The sequence below is a fragment of the Scyliorhinus canicula genome, chromosome 6 (assembly GCF_902713615.1).
Source record: "Scyliorhinus canicula chromosome 6, sScyCan1.1, whole genome shotgun sequence".
In the NCBI taxonomy this organism is placed as follows: domain Eukaryota; kingdom Metazoa; phylum Chordata; class Chondrichthyes; order Carcharhiniformes; family Scyliorhinidae; genus Scyliorhinus; species Scyliorhinus canicula.
In genome coordinates, this window is record NC_052151.1 from 97,014,971 (window position 1) to 97,036,562 (window position 21,592).

Here is a 21,592-nt window from a genome sequence, read left to right on the forward strand (position 1 = left end):
AAAGATTGGAAACATGCATTTTTGAAAATCATGTTCAGTTTCAGTTTTTTTATTTCATAGTTTATAAAGATAAATTCCAGTACATAATTCCCCAAGTGTGTGTGCTTGTATTTAAAGCCACAATAAAGGCCAAAAGGACTTTGGGTTTTGTAAATAGAGATGTAGCAAAGCAAGAAAAGCAGAAAAATCTGCATTTACCAGTATATTGCAATCTTCATGACCTCAGGGCATCTCAAGATACTTTCTCGCCACTGAAGTAACATTCTGAAGTATAGTCACTGGTGTAATGTAGGTAATGGAAGGGAATCATCATACAGTTCAGTTTTCTGTGTAAATTGAAACGCAATGGTCTCATGTATGACATATGTAAAGAATTACTCACAATTGGATGAAATGTAAAATTGCTATGAATGAAAACAATGTTTATACCCAATATTCTATCAATTATAATATAAACAAAAGGCTGAAATACATAAAATGTACAAAATCTAGTCTGAGATTTAGACATTTTTGAAGGAATCAGTGATTGTGCAAAATGTACTTCCACAAGACCGGACCTGAAAGTATGCCCAGAGGCAATTTTTGAAATTAGTTTGGTACATTTTCCAACATTTTTGACTCCATTGCTATTTTTTAAGTTGAAAATGATGGTGATTAGAAGAGTTCCTTCAGCAAGTTGAACAGAAACACAATGGGCTGGGTTCTCCAGGCCGGAGAGGCAATGCTCGCGATGGAGTAGAATCGTTCCTTGTCTCCGCTGGAGCTAGGAGCAGCATCCTAAGCAATTTCTTCTCCTTTTCCATGCAGATGTATGCATGGAGGAGAGTTTGTGGGATTATTTTGGAATCCTGGTATCACGCCAGCATTTTGAGGGGACGGCCCGGCAGCCCCCTTCCCCCAACAATGCAAATCCTATCTCCACTCCGCTGACAGGTAGGGGCATCCTCCCCGCCACCACAATGAAATAATGGGTCCCACGCACACAGCAGGCATGCATGAGGGTGCCCCTCCCCTCTCCTCAACAAGCCCCCATCAGACACCTCAAACTCCATCAGAGCACCAACAGAGACCACCCCATCAGACCCCCAACAGAGACCCCCATCAGATTCCCAACAGGGACCCCCTACAGACACCCCCATTAGAGCCCCTGCTACAAAAAAGAGGAAGTCAAAGCACTTAGCTGCTTTTGATGTGGTAAGGAACTGTCAATCAAAGCAAGTGTTTAAATATATTGTGGTGAGCATTAAATGCAGGGTAGATGCATTCAAGCATCAAGGGAAAGATATAAACATTCCACCAAGCAGCTGCCTCTGGAGTAATAAAACTGTCAATCACTGGCTAATCCAATGTGTTGCTGTGTGAAATTGAATGGATGATTTGCATTTTAAAGCCTGTAAAAGGATTTCAAGTCCTTTGAAGTATACTGGGATTTTGAGGCTTCTATTCCATTAATCAGATGCAAATGACTCATTTACATCTTCTTGCTGGCACGGAGTGTGTAGCTCACTTTCACCGCCAGTGGGTGACCGGAGCATCAGTAAGGCGCTGATTCCGTTTTTGCCCAGCGTTCGATTCTCTGTCAGATCAGCAAATCCACCCCAATGCTATTTGTGATGTGGGGTACATTTCAGAAATGCCTAAAACAGGCACTTTGAGCACATCCTTTATGATGCCATTCGACACATCATTCAAACATTGAACGATTTTGATGGAAGCAGTGGCAGAGCAAGAAGTGCAAGGTCAGGAAGACAGGGATGAAGTGGAAACATCACCACTTTCTCTTACCGCAGCCACCAACTTGCATCACCACTTTCTCTTACACGCAGCCACCAACTTGCATAGTGATACCATGCATACTTTAGAGCGTATCTTTATAATAATAATCTTTATTGTCACAAATAGGCTTACATTAACACTACAATGACGTTATTGTGAAAATCCCCTAGTCGCCACATTCCGGCGCCTGTTCGGGTACACAGAGGTAGAATTCAGAATGTCCAATTTACCTAACAGCATGTCTTTCAGGACTTGTGGGAGGAAACCGCAGCATCCAGAGGAAACACACGCAGACACGGGGAGAACGTGCACACTCTACACAGACAGTGACCCACGTCAGGAATCAAACCTGGCTCTGGAGGCTCTGGAGCTGTGTATCAACAATGCTAACCACTGTACCAGTGCCACCCTTAGAGATGTGATTTGCAATGGTGTGATAATAATAATAGCTTTTTGTCACAAATAGGCTTCAATTAAGTTACTGTGAAAAGCTCCTAGTCGCCACATTCAGGCACCAGTTCGGGGAGGCCGGTACGGGAATTGAACCCACGCTGCTGGCCTTGTTCTGCATTATAAGCCAGTTGTTTAGCCCAGTGTGCTAAACCAGCCCCTCTGGGTACTCTGCATGAGTGGCCTGCAGCCAATACAGCGCATAGGCTAGTGTAAATGTCAGCTCACCGGAAGCTAGGATCACACATGGGTTATGCTGCAAAGAATTCAGATGGGAACTTTGATAGGGAGGCCTACAGAAGAAGGCTGATTGCCATATGCATTGTAATGCATGTTTGCTCTATTGGTCTCTGCAAGAGAGAATTAAATGCATTCAGCTCTCCTTGCATACAGAACAGATGAGGAATGTTGAAGATATCGTCTGCTCCATTTAAAACAAAGAATACAGATGCATAAATGTTCAGGCTTGATCTAGAATAACTGACAATGGTCCTTGCCAAGTTGCAGGTACAGTAACTCCTTACTGGAGGGGAAATGTCTGACACACTGGGCAGAATTCTCCGACCCTCCGCCGGGTTGGAGAATCGCTGGGGGGCGGCGTGAATCCCACCCCGCCGGCTGCTGAATTCTCCGGTGCCAGGGATTTGGCGGGGGTGGGAATCGCGCCGCGCAGGTCGGCGGCCGCTAGCAGCGGCCTCCCCGGCAATTCTTCGGCCAGCGATGGGCCGAGTGGCCGCCCATTTGCAGCCAGTCCCGCCGGCGTATATTAAATCAGCAATGGTTTATCACCGTCTCATTTATTGATAAATAGGAAGATAAGAACAACGTTGCCATGGGCTAGATTCTCCGCAGCCCTGCGCCAAAATTGGGACCGGTGTCGGGGCGGAGAATCCACTTTCACGCCGAAATCGGGCCCGCCGTCAGTTGGCTGGGGCCCATTGAACGAGGCCAGCCCAGTGATATTCCGCTCCTGACCGGCTAGGTTCCCGACAGTGCGGAACTAACCACCGATTGCCGGTTGGGATGCTGGTCGGTGTAGCCATCTGGGATGGCCACTTACAACAAGAAACATGGACGTTCGCAAAGCCTAAAGGGAAATGTGGCCAATGTAAGATTCAGGCAGGCACAGAGCCTGAATGTATATTTGTGAGCAAAGAATCCAGACAGCATCGAAACCCCCAGCCGATTAGCATTTTAATGACCCATCTCCGTAAGACAAAGGACTGATACTCAGGTAACCGATACAAGACACATCGGCACCACTCCCTTTACTCAGGAAGCATAAACAGCGAGGTCAATGACAGCTTAGGACACGCCCAGTCATCAAGGCACCCACCCCTTTATTGGCTCAGATCGGAGGCAGTGATCGAGAACTGCCCAATTAATTGGGTCAAAACCTAAGGACCGCCCAAAAGAGCGCAAAACTCCCCAAGGATAAAGAGAGACACTTCCATGTGTTCGACCTCTTTTGGACCTGGCGCTCCGGCAACGTCCATCTCCAACTGCAGCACCACAACCAGAAGCAAGTCCAAGTTCAACACTCGCTACCAGACGGATGAGCCCAGCTGAACAGCAGTTACTGCTCCAGACCCAGTAGAACCAGATTCGAACAAAGGCTACTGTTCCTCTGACCTAAGCCGGGTGCCTGAAGTTAAGTACAGGTTGTCATAGTTGTTCAGTGTAGCAAACTGTTTATGTTGCGTTTATGTTGCGTTGTATAAGTAATCGTGTGTGTAAATCAGGTATTATTGAACTTGAACTAATTAACTGGTTGTTGGGTCTTTGATCGATATCCGGTTGAACCTTGTGGTGGTATCATTTGATACCTGGCGACTCTGAAAGCAATATAATATCAAAATCTAGACAAAAGAAGGGCAACCTTATTGACTGCCATATTTATAGCGAGTAAAAGGAGCAACACGGGGTGGGGTGATTGGAGGCTGGGGGTTAGATCCACGGGGTTAGATGATCGGGCGCACAGCCGATCGGGGTGGGTCTCCTTTCTCGGTGTGACTCTGCGGTCCGAGTCCGCCATGAATCTCGGCATAGCCGCTGGAGGCCGCCGCCATGCGCATGTGCAGACTCCGAACCGGAAGTGCTGAGGCCTGTATCCGTAGCTAAAGCCGCGAGATTTACTCCGGGTCCCTGCTAGCGCCCTGCAGGGCATTGAATTAGGTGAACTTTTTTATCGGCATTTCGTGAGTAAAACTCCACCGTTTTTACGCCAGCGTGGGGAAGCACCCCATTTTGGGAGAATCCAGCCCCATCTTTCAAATCAGCAACCAGTAGTAAAATAACAAATCAACTGAAGTCTCAAAAGAAGAAACAGAAGAGATACTATGACAGGTCAACCAGGTATCCTTTAGAACAATCTGAAGATGCACACAGTAAGGTAATTCCACTTGAATGTCAACCAGATTCAGCCAATCAACAAAAGCCTTGAAGGTCTATCAGCCAACGACAGAAGCTGGACAGAATGAATCTGTAATGGACAATGAGTTGTAAATAATTGGAATGTTATGCTATGCATATTATCTGCATGATAATTGATTTAAATGATGTATGTTGATTTTGTTAAACTCTAAAGGACAGGGGGTGTAATGATATGTATGAGCAATTCTGTATGTTACCATGCCAGACCTCCAACCAGCAGGTGGCAGTAGAGATGTACCACGTGATACTGCAGCCTCGAGGAGTCTGGGGTTAGGAGTCATCGTGGATAGTCGTGTTTTATATTAGCTCTCATATTATAGTTATCAACAGTTCATAGTTTAGTAATATTAGTATTGCTTTCCTTCCCACGTTATTGTACATTAATAGATCGTTAACTAATTACGAACTAGACGTTCTCTGGCACTAGAACATAATACTGATCACTGCTTCATGAAAGATCTGGGCCAATGACCCAGCCAACATCAAACATAGAAACATAGAAAATAGGGGCCATTCAGCCCTTGGAGCCTGCTGCGTCATTCATTATAATCCTGGTTGATCATCCAGCTCAACAGCCTGTTTTCATCTTCCCCGTGACCTTTGATCCCTTTTCCCCCAAGTGCTATACCTAACTACTTCTTGAAAACATACAAAGTTTTGGCCTCAACTGCTTTCTGCGGCAACAAATTCCACAGGCTCACCACTCTGTGGGTGAAGAAATTTCTCCTCAGCTCTGCCCAAAATGGTCTATCCTGTATCCTCAGTCTGTAACCCCTGGTTCTGGAAATCTTCACCATCAGGGACATTCTACCCTGCCCAGTCCTGTTAGAAATTTATAGGTTTCTATGTGATTCCCCCTCATTCTAATGAATTCCAGCGAATATAATCTGAATTAACTCAATCTCTCCTCATGTGTCAGTCCTGCCATCCCAGGAATCAGTCTGGTAAATCTTCGCTGCACTCTCTCTATAGCAAGAACATCCTGCATCAGATAAGGAGACCAAAACTGCACACAATATTCCAGGTATGGCCTCAGTAAGGCTCTGTATAATTGCAGCAAGACAGCCCTACACCTGTACTCGAATCCTCTCGCTATGAAGGCCAACATACCATTTGTCTTCTTTACCACCTGCTATACTTGCATGCTTACTTTCAGAAACTGCTTTAGAAGGACACCCAGGTCCCGTTGCACATTCCCCTCTCTCAATTTATAGCCATTCAGATAATAATCTGCCTTCCTGTTTTTGCTACAAAGTGGATAACCTCATATTTATCCACATTATACTGCATTTGCCATGCATTTGTCTACTGATGCAGCTTGTCCAAATCACACTGAAGCATCTCTGCATCCTCCTCACAGCTCACCCTCCCACCCAGTTCACAGTGCAAGGATCAATGATCAGTTCCAGTGTCCTGGCTGGGCTGGCCCATATTTGATTTTTGGTGGACAGAGGGTGGGAAGCACCTACCTCCATCCTCAATATCTTCTGTCCCAGAACGCGAGGACGCACCTGATAGTGACTTACAAACTGCACATGAAACACCCTTTACTTGAAAACACGGAAATTCCGAGCAAAATCAGTCATGAATCTGGGGCGGCATTCTCCGACCCCCCCGTGAACCACTCCGGTGTCGGGCTGCCCCAAAGGTGTGGAATTCTCCGCACCTTTAGGGGACAAGCCCTCACATTGAGGGGCTAGGCCTGCGCCGGAGTGGTTCCCACTCCGCTGGCTGGCGTGAACGGCCTTTGGCACCACGCCAGCCGGGGCCGAAAGGACTTCGTCGGCCGGCGTAAGTCCGTGCATGCACCGGAGCGTCAGCGGCGAGGGCGGGAATCGTGCAGGTCGGCTGGCCCCCCAGCGCCGGCCGGTGGGCCCCCCCGGCGATTCTCCGGACCGGGATGGGCCGAAGTCCTGCCACTGACAGGCCTCTCCCGCCGGCGTAGTTTAAACCACCTACCTGACCGGCGGGATTGGCGGCGCGGGCGGGCTCCGGGGTCCTGGGGGGGGGCACGGGGCGGTCTGACCCTGGGGGGTGCCGCCACGGTGGCCTGGCCCGCGATTGGGGCCCACCGATCGGGGGGCAGGCCTGTGCCGTGGGGGTACTCTTTTTCTTCCGCCTTCGCCATGGTCTTCACCATGGTGGAGGCGGAAGAGACCCCCTCCCCTGCACATGCGCCGGTATGACGTCAGCAGCCGCTGACACTTTGGCGCATGCGCGGACTTACGCCGGCCGGCGAATTCCTTTCGGCCCCGGCTGGCGTGGCACCAAAGGCCGTTCATGCCACCCGGCGGAGTGGTTACCACTCCGGCGCGGGCCTAGCCCCTCAATGTGAGGGCTTGGCTTTAGGGCGGCCCCCCGCCCCGCCAAGTAGGGGAGAAGCCTGGACCAGGTGTGTGTTTTGGAAAGCTCCAAGAATCCCAACTTGTATTTCTCGAGCCTGAGATGTAAATTCAGTCCTGAAGTTCCGGTAAAGATTGGAACAAAGTTGGTGGAACATTCAGGGACTTTCAGAGAGATCTGAAGTTGGGTATGGGTGGTAGTTTGTAAGGTCAGAAATGCCAAGATTTGAATTTTTGAGGAGTAGGATGATAACAGTTAATTTAAAGGAAACTGAATAACACCTAAGGAGCGGGAGGTATTAACAATATCAGCGCCCATGGAAAGCAGGAAGTTAAAAAAATGGTAAATACTGTGGATGCTTGAAATCTGGAAGAAAACAAGTCAACGTTGAAAATATTGAGTTTGGAGAGATAAATTAGGTTTCCTTTTCCATTTGGTGAACTGAATTCTGATGCCAGGTCATCAGTATGAAATGTTAACTCTTCTTCTCTCCCTACTGAAGCTGCTAGCCAGGGTGAGAAGTTGGGTGGTCAGTAGTTTAGTGGGAATAGGCTCAATAGACCAGGAGGTGGATCTCACATACAAGCTGAGCACTGGAAAGGCATAAGAGGAGATAGGAAAGAAACCAGTGAAAAATGTAAGTTCAGGGCTCGGCCGTGGCAGCCTTGGAGGCCGTTTGGCCCAGTGGGCTATGGAAGGGAAGCTGGAGATAGAGGCCACTGAAAGATGGTCTTAACCTAATAACAATGAAGTCCTTGAACTTGCAGTGATTGTTTCCTCCATCCTCACCTCTAACAAGTGGTCCCGGCTTGGGTCATTGTCTGTGCGGAGTCTGCACGTTCTCCCCGTGCCTGCGTGGGTTTCCTCCTGGTGCTCTGGTTTCCTCCCATAAGTCCCGAAAGGTGTGCTTGTTATGTGAATTGATCATTCTGAATTCTCCCTCAGTGTACACGAACGGTAGCCAGGGTGTGGCGACTAAGGGATTTTCACAGTAACTTCATTGTCATGTTAATGTAAGCCTACTTGTGACGCTAATAAAGATTATTATTAATTATTATTAGATGGATTTAAGAAGGTGGTTTGCAGTAGGCAAAGGAAGCAGGTGTTATTGCTGCATTGTAAACTGATCCTGGAAGAGTGAGCCATTTGGATAGTGCTTTAAGTGACCTTGCCAGATCTGGCAGTGGTCAGCGAAACTACTTGTCCACCTTATAATTCCAGTCTAAATTCCTTGATTTTCAAGGACGGGAGAGGAGGATGGCATGAGGGGGAACAGTCAAGGTTACAGAATACCAGGGGTGGAGATGAAAGCATGGTTGAGCTTATTGAATATATGTATGCCAGGTTCTGACCTTACACAGGCATTCCTTCTCAGCTTAGTTGGGGTTGGAATCTTTGGCCCCACCCAACCAAGAGGGGATAGGCCCAAGTGGGGCACGCCACCCAAGCCATGAGTATTCCCTGCCTTTCAGAGGAGCACCAGAACAAAAGCCATAGAATACCTGCAGAACAAGGCTGACAAATAACTGAAGTGATACAAATCTAAGTCTTGACCCCAAAGATTTGCGGGTAATATGTTTTTAAAAATGGCCCCACAGCAAGTGCACATTTTTTTTAACCTTTCTGGCAAGACTTGGCACTCCTCAAGACCTACCACAGTCCATGCAGACACTATGCGGCCTCTGAGTGCAGACTGATCATAATCCGAGTAGAACAGATTAAATTAAAACATTCGTATGAATAATAATGGTTTCAATTTAAATGAATTCTCCTGAATCTGCAATTAATACAAATCAGTACCCAGTAGTGAAATGAATCATTGAGGTTAAAAATAATTATATTCTCCGTGAATTCAACTGGTGTGGCATAGCTTGTTTTAAACAAGAATTTCTCGAGGTTGTGTGTATAACCAGAATGATTTTGACTGATGTTTGCCGTAGATTTTCTATCTGCACTTCAGTGTCTTCCCGTTTTGCCAGGAGTTGAAATCCAGGACTCTGTCATGAGAAAGTGTTCACTTTTGCAAACACTATACAGCTTTTGATGCAAAACCATTGCACTTCATACTTCAATGTTCGTTCAAGCTGAGAAAGCTGTGGTTATCATTGCCACATGATGGTAATCACTGCAGAAAACACGAGTTCTTGAGCATTGTCGTGCTCCCTGAGATTAAAATAGGCCAAAAATAAGCACAGAAAAATCTTGTTTTCCAAAAGGCTGTTTCAAGATATTTTCTTTGTCATCATGACAATGTCATGAGTGTAATACTTATCTTTCAATGTTTGTGACCAATGTATGGCATTCTAGTTTGAGGTTAAAGGCTTTTTGGCTGAAACTTGCTTGACCTTTCTTTACTTGTGAAAGTCTAAATTAAAATCACAGTATTTTCTGTATTTAAAATCTTGAAACTGCAGTTTTCCTCCTATGCGAGCTTTAAAAATAGAACCAGATGACAGGTTTACTCCACTGAGAATGTGCTGCATATTAACTGTGCTCTATTCTCCTGCATGTTTTCTACAATTCTGTTTTACAATATACATTAACACATAGAAATTCGGAGAAGGTCCTTGTAGGTTATAATAAATGAAATGTTTAGCTTTATACACAAGAACAGTGAAAGACATTCATGGGGGGATGCGACCCCGAGGGGGGCCTCCACGGTGGCCTGGCCCTCAATTGAGGCCCACCGACCTGCGGGCGGCCCTATCCATGGGGGCACTTCTTCCTTCCGCGCCAGAAAATAGAGCACCTGTAGGGCTCCGCCATGGCCGGTGCAAATAAAAGAATCCCCCACGCATGCGCAAAAATACGCCAGCCGGTCTGCGCATATGCGGAACCACGCCGGCGGTTCCACGCATGCGCGAGATCACGCCAGCCCTTCACCACAAGGAACTCGCGTCGTCCATTCTGTGCCGGCTGGAGCAGCGACAACCCCTCTGCCGTCCACTTAGTGCAGCGAATTCCGCACTTTCGGGGGCTTTTGACGCCGGAGTGGTTGGCGCCGGTTCTCCCGCCTATGTGGAGACTTGGTCCAGAAGGGAGAATGCCGGCCCAGATATCCATCTCTGTTACAGCGCTGAAACAGACCAAATGGGGATGATTCTCCGGTTACATTCCACCCAGTACAAATCTCGCTGTCGGGGGAATTCCGGGAGAGGTCCAAAACACCATTTGTGCCAAACAGTTTCCCATGCTCCCAGCCCACTCCAGCTGGCATGATCTGGTTCTCGCCCTTGTTGGGTATGAACCAGATTGGCATATTTAAATCTTTATTTAAATATGCAGGCCGGGTTTCTCCCTTCCCCGCTGCTAAGATTGAGAATCTCGATCTGGCGGAAAATCCTGCGGCGGGTGAAATTTGAGACTCATGCCAGGTGACGAATCGTTCATTAGAGTTATTGTACACATCATTGCCGGGCGGGATGCACCATTCACCAGCCAGCTGGGATGCTCTGCACACCCCCTCCCCCCCCCCCCCCCTGCAGTCGAGGGTCCGCGAACATGAATTGATGCAATGGTTGAGGAATCTGGACCAGGCGGCTTTCTGTCCAAGGGTTGGCAAAGTAGTAAGTACCTTCCCAACAACAGCCATCAGGGTGCTGAGGGAGGTCCTTCCTGGAAAGTAGGGGTTGGGGGCTTGTGCTGACCTGCAGAGGCTCAAGTTGGGGTGATGGGGCTCCTTTGGCTGCTCTCCCCATCTGCAGCCTTTAAATCCATTAAACAGTCATTCAGTATTTAAAAAATAAAGTTTGCCTACAATTCTGTGAAAGGGTTTCTATCTGTAGCCAAAAGCCATTTAGTTAGTCTGTCAGTGTGTAAGAAATAAAGTTTTCTCATCATAAAATTAATGTGATCCCATCTATACCCTCAAACCCTTTAAAATGTCTGTCCATATGCCAAGTTTAAAGGTCTGCAAGATGAAGGTCAAAGTAATCCTTTTAAAGTGGTGGAAACCTTTGAAGTGGTTTGCACACAGTCAATTCAATTTATTTTGAAGTGCTGAAGTCAATGTGTATGGCTAGGGGACTGATTATAGAACATAGAACATAGAACAGTACAGCACAGAACAGGCCCTTCGGCCCTCAATGTTGTGCCGAGCCATGATCACCCTACTCAAACCCACGTATCCACCCTATACCCGTAACCCAACAACCTCCCCCTTAACCCTACTTTTATTAGGACACTACGGGCAATTTAGCATGGCCAATCCACCTAACCCGCACATCTTTGGACTGTGGGAGGAAACCGGAGCACCCGGAGGAAACCCACGCACACAGGGGGAGGACGTGCAGACTCCACACAGACAGTGACCCAGCCGGGAATCGAACCTGGGACCCTGGAGCTGTGAAGCATTTATGCTAACCACCATGCTACCCTGCTGCCCCGAATTACTTTGATTACTTTGAACTGGATTCTTTTCATTGAATTTCACACCCCATTGCCTGCTAAAAGCATCATGATTGACAGCTTGCTGGAACTTCAAAGTGTAGAATAAGATTGTTTATTTTTACAACTCTGCAGGGATCCATTAAGTCAGGGTGGCAGCTGTTTCTCTAACCATAACTCTTTTTGCGAGTTTGGGAGTCTGCCTCTTTGTTCTCTAGGACTTCATAGAAAGTGAAGGGGCCGCCCTCACAGCTGTTTATAACCATTCTTGTTATGATTGACAGCTGCTGACCACTGCCAGTTCCTCCCAGGCGGCACTGGCCATCCTTTGTCAGACCCTCCAAGCCGCTTGGGGTATTAGGGCATCCGGCCTGGCTTCCATCATGGCTGGCCAAGTTGGCATCTCCAAATCTTGGAGCTGGTCTCCATTGTGGCATGGTTGCATGCTGTGTGGGGTTGAAATAATCATATAAAACATAAGTTGGGATGAGCTATAACTAGCAATTGCACTCTGGCAGTACCAATTTAATGTGCTGTCTGCAGCTCAAGGAATGGGCGGGGATTCATTGCATATTGTGAGCTCCATGCCAGATTTCACGTGCTTAATTGGAGATAATTGCAGCTCATCTAGGACTGAGTGATGGGCAAGCAGTTTGAGAATGGGAACAGCAATCTGATCAAGAGAGGTAGTGATGAGATAGACTTAGGTGTCATCCGCATACACATGGAACCTGATGACATATCTTTGGATAATATTGTCATGGGATAGCATGTAGAGCCGATATCCAGCCTTTTTCAAAGATCAAATTCTCAGTTCTAGCATCACTCTTGTAATCTCTTCTGTCTCATTTCTAGTGCTATCACATCCTTTCTATAATGTGGTGACCAGAACTGTATGCAATACTCTAGCTCTGGTCCAACTAGCTCAGAAGACGAGTCATAAGAGCTGGCAACATTAACTCTGCTTCTCTCTCCACAGATGCTTCCAGACCTGTTGAGGTTTCTTCCAGCACTTTCAGCTTTTATTTCTTATTCCTAGCATTCACAGTATTTTCCTCTTAACAATTAGGCTATGGGTGCAATTTGAAAATAGCAGTGGTGGCTTACAATCAGAGTGATTACAGTTATAACCTACCTGCTCTGTATTTCCCTGGTGGTTGTCAGGTTGTTGCACAAACCTCTTTACCAAGATGGTGGTCTGTGCACTTCATGGCGCATGTGCACCTGCATCTCAACCTTATGGCCACACAGTACCCAAACATCCAGTGCAATCTGGCCCAATTTACCTCTCATAGTCTTTGGTCATCCCTTTCATAACTTGAGGAAGTCAGCTGTAGTGGAACTAAGATTTATTAAACCATTGTCATGTGAGAGTACCTTTAAGAAATGGGTGTTTATAAATGGGTGTGTATATAAATATCTGTAGTGAGAGTACCTTTAAGAAATGGGTGTTTATTACTGCAGTGACATCAGACAGCTGGGCTGTCTGTCAGCGTTTTACTTTCGTTTTAGGCTGTTTGCTGCAGGGTGTGTTTTAGTTTCGTTTTCAGAGCTGGATAGCTGCAGTCACAGCCAGAAGGTGTATTAGAGTGTCTCTCTGTAATCTAAAGACTGTAAATCGATCCTGGTGATTTAAAACTAATAACAGTTGTGACTTTAACCTGATGCGCTTCTGGGTAAAAGGTATATTAAATCGTATGGATGTTAAAAGGAATGCTTAAAGGATTACTTAGTGTTGTATTCTTTGGGACTTGTATTTGAATTAATGGTTGCTGAGATGTTCACTGTATGTTTTAAAAAGGTTAACTTGAGTTCATAGAATAAACATTGTTTTGCTTTAAAAATTACTTTTCCGTTTCTGTTGTACCACACCTGTAGAGTGGGCCGTGTGCTCCCCATACCACAATCTATTAAAAGTTGTGGGTCAGGTGAACTCCATGATAGACTTTGGGGTTCTCTAAACCCTGGCCCATAACAGTATATTCAATATTCCACCCATGGCAGTCAGTTTATCCCAGTCCAATCCAGTCCTTGTTGGGAAAACAAAATTCACCAGGTTCTGCCTGGACTGGCTTTTATATGCAGCCTATTCTGAGCTCTGCCCTCTATCTTGAAAGCTCGTGTTCCATGAGCCCCATGGGGAGGTGAACAGTGATTTTCCCGTAGCCCTCATGGGGTCATAACACACATACCCCCCACCAAAGTCCGAAACCTCGCTTCAACCACCGACGATGGGGCCTTCTGCGTCGCTCCACCCGAGGCCATGCTTTAGTGTGCGGAAAGTCTCTAGGTTGGGCGGTGCTCATTGGTTTGTCTACTGCCTTTTTCTAGCTGACCTCTTAAGCGTTATTGCTGGGATCTCAATCCCGGACCTGTGATGAGCACGGATATGTCCGTGTCCATTTCTGAACAGGAGTCATCGTCTTCTTACTGGATTGCGGGCTGGGGTATAGATGGTTGAATCCCCCTGCTGAGGGGTGGTTCCTGGCATGGAGGGGACATCAAAGCTATTAACTGGTCATTGTGTAATGTGGGCTCCCACTTCTTGAGGCAGTCCATATGCTTGCGCTGAACTTGCCCTGAATCCTGACTTTGTAGACCTGTCCTGTTCCTTCCAGTTCAGCAGCTGGGAGCCAAAGTGTCCCATCTCCAAAGTTGCGGGCATAGATCACGTCCACTGAGTGAAACTGTCGCCCTGGTGTTCTCAATCATGGTGGTGCTTCTCTGCCTCCTGCTCCACCTCCACACTCCTGCCATGGCTGGGAAAGTGAGACTCAAACGGGTTCTAAGCCTTCGGCCCATCAGCAGTTCTGCAGCGGCGATTCCCGTTGGCATGTGTGGATTGTGCAGCAGTTAAAAAGGAACTGTGCCAGCCATGATTTGTTTCTTTATGCCTCTTTTGAAAGTCTGACCATCCCTTTCTACTAGGCCGTTAGATGAGGGATGGTACGGGGCGGATCTGAAATGCCGGATGCAGTTCCATTTTGTAAACGTGGCAAACTCGTCAGCAGTGAAGTGCCTCCCATTATCCATTACCAGGACCTCAGGGATCCCATAGGTGCTGAACAAGCACTGGAGCTTTTCTATCATGGCCCTGGAAGTTGCAGAGATAATCTTGTACACGTCAAGCCACTTCGAGTGGGTATCTACGATAACGACGAGAAACATGGACCCCAAGTGGGTGTCCTGGCCATTCCCATGGATGTAGGGAGGCCACTGGCAGGAGTTCCTGATGCTCCTGGCACGCTGGGCTGATGTGAGCAACCGTCTCAATGTTCCCATTGATACTGGATCACCAGACATATCTACAGGCCAACATCTTAGAGGCACTCGGCTGTCCACTGTATAGGTCCTTTAGCAGGGTCTCCTGACCCTGTGGCGGGATTGTCACAGGAGCTCCCCACAATATGACACCATTATCCATGCTAAGTTCTGAGAGCTTCTGGGCAAAGGGTGTAGCAGACTGAAAATGAAATGAAAATGAAAATCGCTTATTGTCACGAGTCGGCTTCAATGAAGTTACTGTGAAAAGCCCCTAGTTGCCACATTCCGGCGCCTGTCCGGGGAGGCTGGTACGGGAATCGAACCGTGCTGCTGGCCTGCTTGGTCTGCTTTAAAAGCCAGCGATTTAGCCTGGTGAGCTAAACCAGCCTGTGTTCCGTCGCTCAAAAGCATGTGGTGGAGTTTCCCCAGCTTTGGATCCCGCTGCGTCCAGGCGCGCACCTGAGTAGCCATCACCAGCAAGGTATCCATAAAGTTGAGATTTGTGACTACTTCATCTGCCACTGATGGGGATGGGGAACTCACAGGCAATGGTGGATGACTGAGAGCGTCATCTGTTTAGAGTGTTGCCCATTTGTACCCTGGCTATTCCCCAATGCTCAGCTCTGGCAATGGTTTGGCAGTCTTGTCAAATTGAAATTTGACTTTCTGTCATTTTACCTTGATCTTTTCACTCGTGCCCGTTACTAGCTCTGGTTTCAGTAGCCTTTGCGCTATTGGAAGTATGGTTTGCATGCGGTCTGAGTCTCTGGATAGGACCACTTTCTTGTAGAACTGCTTCATTAATCTTGCAACCATCTAGCATTTTACTTGAATATTGTCTCCCTCTCGCTGAGGTCTTTTGTTTTCCTCTCTTCGGGGCCCTCTGTTGCCCTTTCTCTGAAGTCTTTTGGTGGTTACCTGTTGGCACGTTCAGGGTTATAATCCAAGATTTAGACTGGTTTCAGGTGAAATGAGTGACCATTGCATCCCATTTATGAACTGGAACTTTAGATCTTCCTTCTTGCCATTGCATTGGGCTGTCAGATTAATTTGGTATGAGTCTTATGCCGTCATAGGCAGCACGGTGGCACAGTGGTTAGCACTGCGGCCTCACATGCCTGGGTTCAATTCCGGCCTCAGGTGACTGTCTGTGTGGAGTTTGCACATTCCCCCGTGTCTGCGTGGGTTTCCTCCCACAGTCCAAACATGTGCAAGTTAGGTGGATTGGCCATGCTAAATTGCACCTTAGTGTACAGGATGTGCAGATTAGGTGGGGTTACAGGGACAGGGTGAGGGAGTGGGAAGAGCCTAGGTCGGGTCCTCTTTCAAAGGGTCTGTGCAGACTCGATGGGCTGAATGGCCTCCTTCTGCACTTTAGGAATTCTATGACATAGCCTCAACCTTACTTTAGAAGATTTCATTTCCAGTTCGCCATGTTGAGCCACTACACACAGGTTTGTGAAGGTTATTATGTTGGATGATGCCCCTGTGTCTGTCTGACACTTCGTGTTCACCTGATACTTCCCCCCTGTGGTCGCCGTACTAACGTTTGCAAACCATTTGTTATCTATAGACTTGACTGAACCAACCTGTTGTATTATGCATGGATGTCCCTCAGACTCTCCTGCTGAGAGCCTTCCAGTAGCCATCTGTATTGGCTTGTTTTACATCTTTTTCACCAATCAGTTGTGATTGAAATTATTCTGCGTCTTGCAGATAAAGCACTGCTTTCTCTATGCTGGGCAATTTTTCTTTTCCTGTGTATGCTATCCTCTGCAACATTTGCATTCTGCCCTTTGTCTACGATTGCTTCACTCTTTTGGCTTAGACTGTCTCTCAATTTAATGTGTGTGCTGGTCTGCTCTGCCATACATATGCTCTAGCACATGTTTCACAACTTCCACATTTTGACACCCGCCTATCACTTTCTGCCGCCTCAATTCCTCATCTTTCAAGGGTCTCACATGCATAACACTGACCTACCTGTAATGAGATCATCTTTGAGCTCTCCAAATTAACATGATGCCAGCTGCCTTACTGCCATCACGTACCATTCAATGGTCTAATTTTCACTTTGAATTTTAGTGTTGAATACATAACATTCATATGTAACATTCACTCCAGGTTCAACATGTTTATTCAAGGCTTTCACAATCTCTTCTGTCTGTTTTCTTTGTTCATCCGCAGTGTTAAAAGTGTGGTTGCTCTTCTCAGTTCAGGCTTGATTATTGCAATCACATAGTTTTGCCATTGTAAGTGGAAAAAATGCCAATTCTGTCATATATCACCATTCATTTTGACTGGAGATGGGATTGGAAAGTTTACAAAGTTAGCCATGTTTACTTATCTAGCATTTTTAGTGGAGTTCTGCATATTTGTGCGTTTGCCTGTGCCTTTTTGAACTGTATCTCTCATAGCCTCTGTCTATTTTTCCTTGTTCAACAGGTTTCTTTTCAGATTTGAACCTTTCTGTGTTCTTAGGGTCTCAGTGTCTTCTCTGCACAGTTCTAAAATGTATTTTGTCTCCACTTTTGTACAACATGTTTCAAGTATAAGAGCAGAGACCTTCATCGGTGTTTTGTCTCAGTGAGTCTTTATTAAACTGATCAGAAATGGCCACCTACAAGTTACCTGTCTCATAGCAGAGTCACATAATGATGGCAAGCCACTGGTAATACACTTAGTAAGATTGCATTTCCAAAACGCAAACCAGATCCTAATCCTAGATATGACCATCCTGTATTTCCTTGAAAGTTCTAATGGACTCCTGCCCTCACTTGGACAGGAATCAGGCAGAACCCAGCAAAAAATGGGAGGGACTTGGTTGCACTGGATCACCACTGATACAGGGATTTCCCAGGCAGCTTTGTAAGGAGTGATGTTGCTCTTTACAAAGCCAGTGACGTCATGTGTGACCCGGTGGATAAAGTCAGAGGCAGGGACTTCCTATGATAGCAATTCCATATAATGAAAATCTCATTTATATTGCTTCATAGTATCACATGTTGTTGGCCAAGAGCTTTCTGTTTATTACTAAATATTGTATAAGTACGTAACTTTTTCTTTTAGGTTAACGGTTAATTTCTGTTTGAGCTTCACCATTAATTTTAACTTGACTTGTGTACAATTAACAATAAATGAACAATTGTGTGACTTACAGCCATTTGAGATTTAAAGTCCCGTAATGTTAGGATGATAATTACAGACATGAAGCAACTTTTCCAACAGGCTAGACATTTCCTATTTATCCCATTATGTGTGCCAGTGAATGAATGAGTATAATACACGATACATAATGAATCATTTTCAGTCTCCATATCCAGTGAACTCCTGCATTTATAGTTCTGTTAACAAAATTGCTCTCATTAAGTGTATTTTATATAATGTAATATAAAAATGTACGAGGGTAAAAGTTTCAGTTGTTCACTCCTGCTAATTGTGGATAGAGTGGGTGTAACTAGTCGGAAAATGTACAAAGATCTATCATGCTGGATTTCAGTCCATTTAGTGAACAATTAAGTTTTGGGTTGGGCTTTTTACTGTTAACTGTTTGTCATATTAAACTGAGGCCCTGATGGCATCTTTTGGACTCCCACACTGTTGCAGTGTGTACACTGTTACAGCAATCAATGATTTACTCACCTATATAAAATGGCTATCTAGTGTTATAGGAGTTGATGTAAATATTCTTGTAAGATTTGAAGCAGAATGTTTAGGCTGTTTTTGAACAATTCTGCTGGTGATTTTCATTTTGTTTCTTTGCTCTTTTTACTAAAATGTTCAGCATCAGTTAACTCTCTAGCCAGCGCAACTTAAAGTCAGCCACCACCTATTAAAGCAGGGGTGCATTCTGGCTCCAGCAGACAGGGGAGGTCATTATGGAAGAATGTCTGACCTACAGGAAGCGTGAAGATGATTCAACATGATAGATTTTCTGATGCAGTTCTCGAGGGCCTGGTGCATCGGGTGGACAGTTGGAGAAGTGCATTCTATTAATAGGGAGAAGGGAGGCTCCAGGCAGGAACTCAGAGGGAAATGGGAGCAGATAAACACAGGAAACAATGCAAACTGCATCATCCCAGGAACCAAGATGTAGTACATTTAATGACTACATAAGAGTGGTTAATAAGATCAGTGAATTAATCTTCAAATGCCATAATCCTACCAACTCAATCACTAATTTCATACATTGTTCAATTCAACATGCTGCCTTCATGCACTGACCAACAAGCTTTATTAAGCACAACTTATAACTAATAATGACAGGTTCAATTTAACCTTAAAAAGTAAACACGGCTACAAACCTCACACTCACACCTCACTGGTTCCACACATTACCCAAACTATTCAAATATGACAGTTTCATCAGCCAAACACATTACACCACACTTAATGACAACTTCCCTCATTCTTGCCAGACGATGTGGCGCACAACCAGAGGATACCAGTGCTCCAAGACACACTGAACCTCACAGCAGTTGAGTAAGCTGTCCTTCAGCAGATTATAAGGATTTCTGAGGCACTTCTGTGGGGGAGTGGCAGTGACTCCATGGAGCACAGGCATGTTGTCCTCTCTTCAATGACAGTATTCATCCTCTTACCACTGTCATTGTACATGTGATGTTGCCTGTCAGTCAGCCTGCCCAGACTGCTGCCATCCATGCCAAGATGGTGCAGTCCACAGCCGGGCCTTCATCGTCCAGAGCTACTTGAGGTTGTTCTGAAAGGCCATCTGTAGTTCCTTAATGAAAATCAGAAGCCTTCCACCAGCCACATGTAGGAGCAGGAGGACAGGCAATGCACCTGCAAGACAGGTACTAAGGAATTGATTATTTTTGCATGAAATATTGATCTTGTATATATTGGTATGGAATGTTTGTTTTGTTGAGGTATTTACTTTAGCATTTTGGTCATAAGGACACTGTGCATCAAGAGAGATATTACAGTGTGGCATTATAACTGTGGGAATCTGAGGTTGTGATTATGGGAAATGTAATTAAATAAAGAAACAAAAATAGCCTGACCTGAGTTTGCGTTTGTCATTTGCCTCCCCATTCCTTCGCTTTAAAAAAAAATTAAAGTGTCCAGTTCTTTATTTTTTCAATTAAGGGACAATTAGACAACTAAGGGCAGCACGGTTGCACAGTGGATAGCACTGTGGCTTCACAGAACAGGGTCCCAGGTTGGATTCCCTGCTGGGTCACTGTCTGTGTGGAGTTTGCACGTTCTCCCCGTGTGTGCGTGGGTTACCTCCAGGTGCTCCGGTTTCCTCCCACAGTCCAAAGATGTGCAGGTTAGGTGGATTGGCCATGCTAAATCGCCCTTAGTGTCCAAAAAGGTTAGGAGAGGTTATTGGGTTACAGGGGTAGGGTGGAAGTGAATGCTTAAGTGGGTCGGTGCAGACTCGATGGGCCGAATGGCCTCCTTCCGCACTGTATGTTCTATGTTCTAACTAAGCGTGGCCAATTCACCTGCCCTGCACATCTTTGGATTGTGGGGGTGAGACCCAGGCAGACACGGTGAGAATATGCAAACTTCACATGGACAATGAACCGGGGCTGGGATCGAACCTGGGTTTTCAGCGTCGTGAGGCAGCGATGATAATCACTGCACCACTGCGCTGCCCAACCACCCCATTTCTTCTCTTAATGAAGTATTCACTGCACACCTGATTTTAACCAAACCGTTCCTAAGTGTGCCAGAACTGCTGCATGCTTCCGACGCTCAGACCAGTGAAGCCGTCACTACTATAAAATGTTAATGTTATTGTTAATGTAAATATTAAGGGAGCATGTTAGCATATTGGTTAGCCCTATGGCTTCACAGCGCCAGGGTCCCAGGCTCGATTCCCAGCTTGGGTCACTGGCTGTGCGGAGTCTGCACGTTCTCCCTGTGTCTGTGTGGGTTTCCTCCGGGTGCTCCAGTTTCCTCCCACAAGTCCCAAAAGACATGCTGTTAGGAATTTGGACATTCTGAATTCTCCCTCTGTGTACCTGAACAGGCGCCGGAGTGTGGCAACGAGGGCTTTTTACAGTAACTTCATTGCAGCCTACTTGTGACAATAAAGACTAGAAAAAAAAATATCTGTCCACTAAACAAGGTTCCATGGGCTTCTCACCGCAAATCATGTTCCCGCTGGCTGATTCGCCGGGACCATGCTCGGCAGCCCCCTGACAACAAATGAGAGCAGGACTTATACTGTTCCTGCACATCCAACCCCACTTAGCGCGCAGCCATGCTGCCGAGATGACCAGCCCCACAATACGGCGATCCTGACCTGGTCAGACTCTTGGTCACGGTGGATGCCGGATGCGATGCCCTGTTTTCCCAAGGGTCATGGAGGGTCAGCCACAGGGCAGCCAGAGGAGATGTTCTGCCAGGACACTATGTTTCAGCAGCTGCTGCTTTTGGACATTGACCTTATCAATTAACAATTGCCAAACCCGTCCTCTTCCCTCCCTCCCCTTCCCCCTTCCCTCGCTCCCACAAATTGACGGAACTGTCATGTTTAAGTGAGAAAACATATTCTATTGCAAGAAATTTGTCAAAGTTGAAGTAGTTTTATGCCATTGTTCAGCTGATAAAGTTAAACATTAAGTTAAATGTTAACTGGTTTCTATATTTTGTATTTATAAAATTATTTTTGTTCATAGATGTTTTACATTAAACTTTACAAACTTTGACAAATGTCTTCCTGAAACATCAGAACACAACATTTAAATGAATAAGTTAATTGAAGTAAACAAGGCAGAAACATATTTAATACGGATAATATTGTGGCACATTATTTAGCACTGCTGCTTCACAACACCAGGAACCCGTGTTTTATTCAGACCTTGGGCGACATTCTCGCTTTGTCTGCAGGGTTTCCTAGAACCATGGAATAGAACCACAAAATTCCTACAGTGCAGAACAAGGTCATTCACCCCATCAGGTCTGC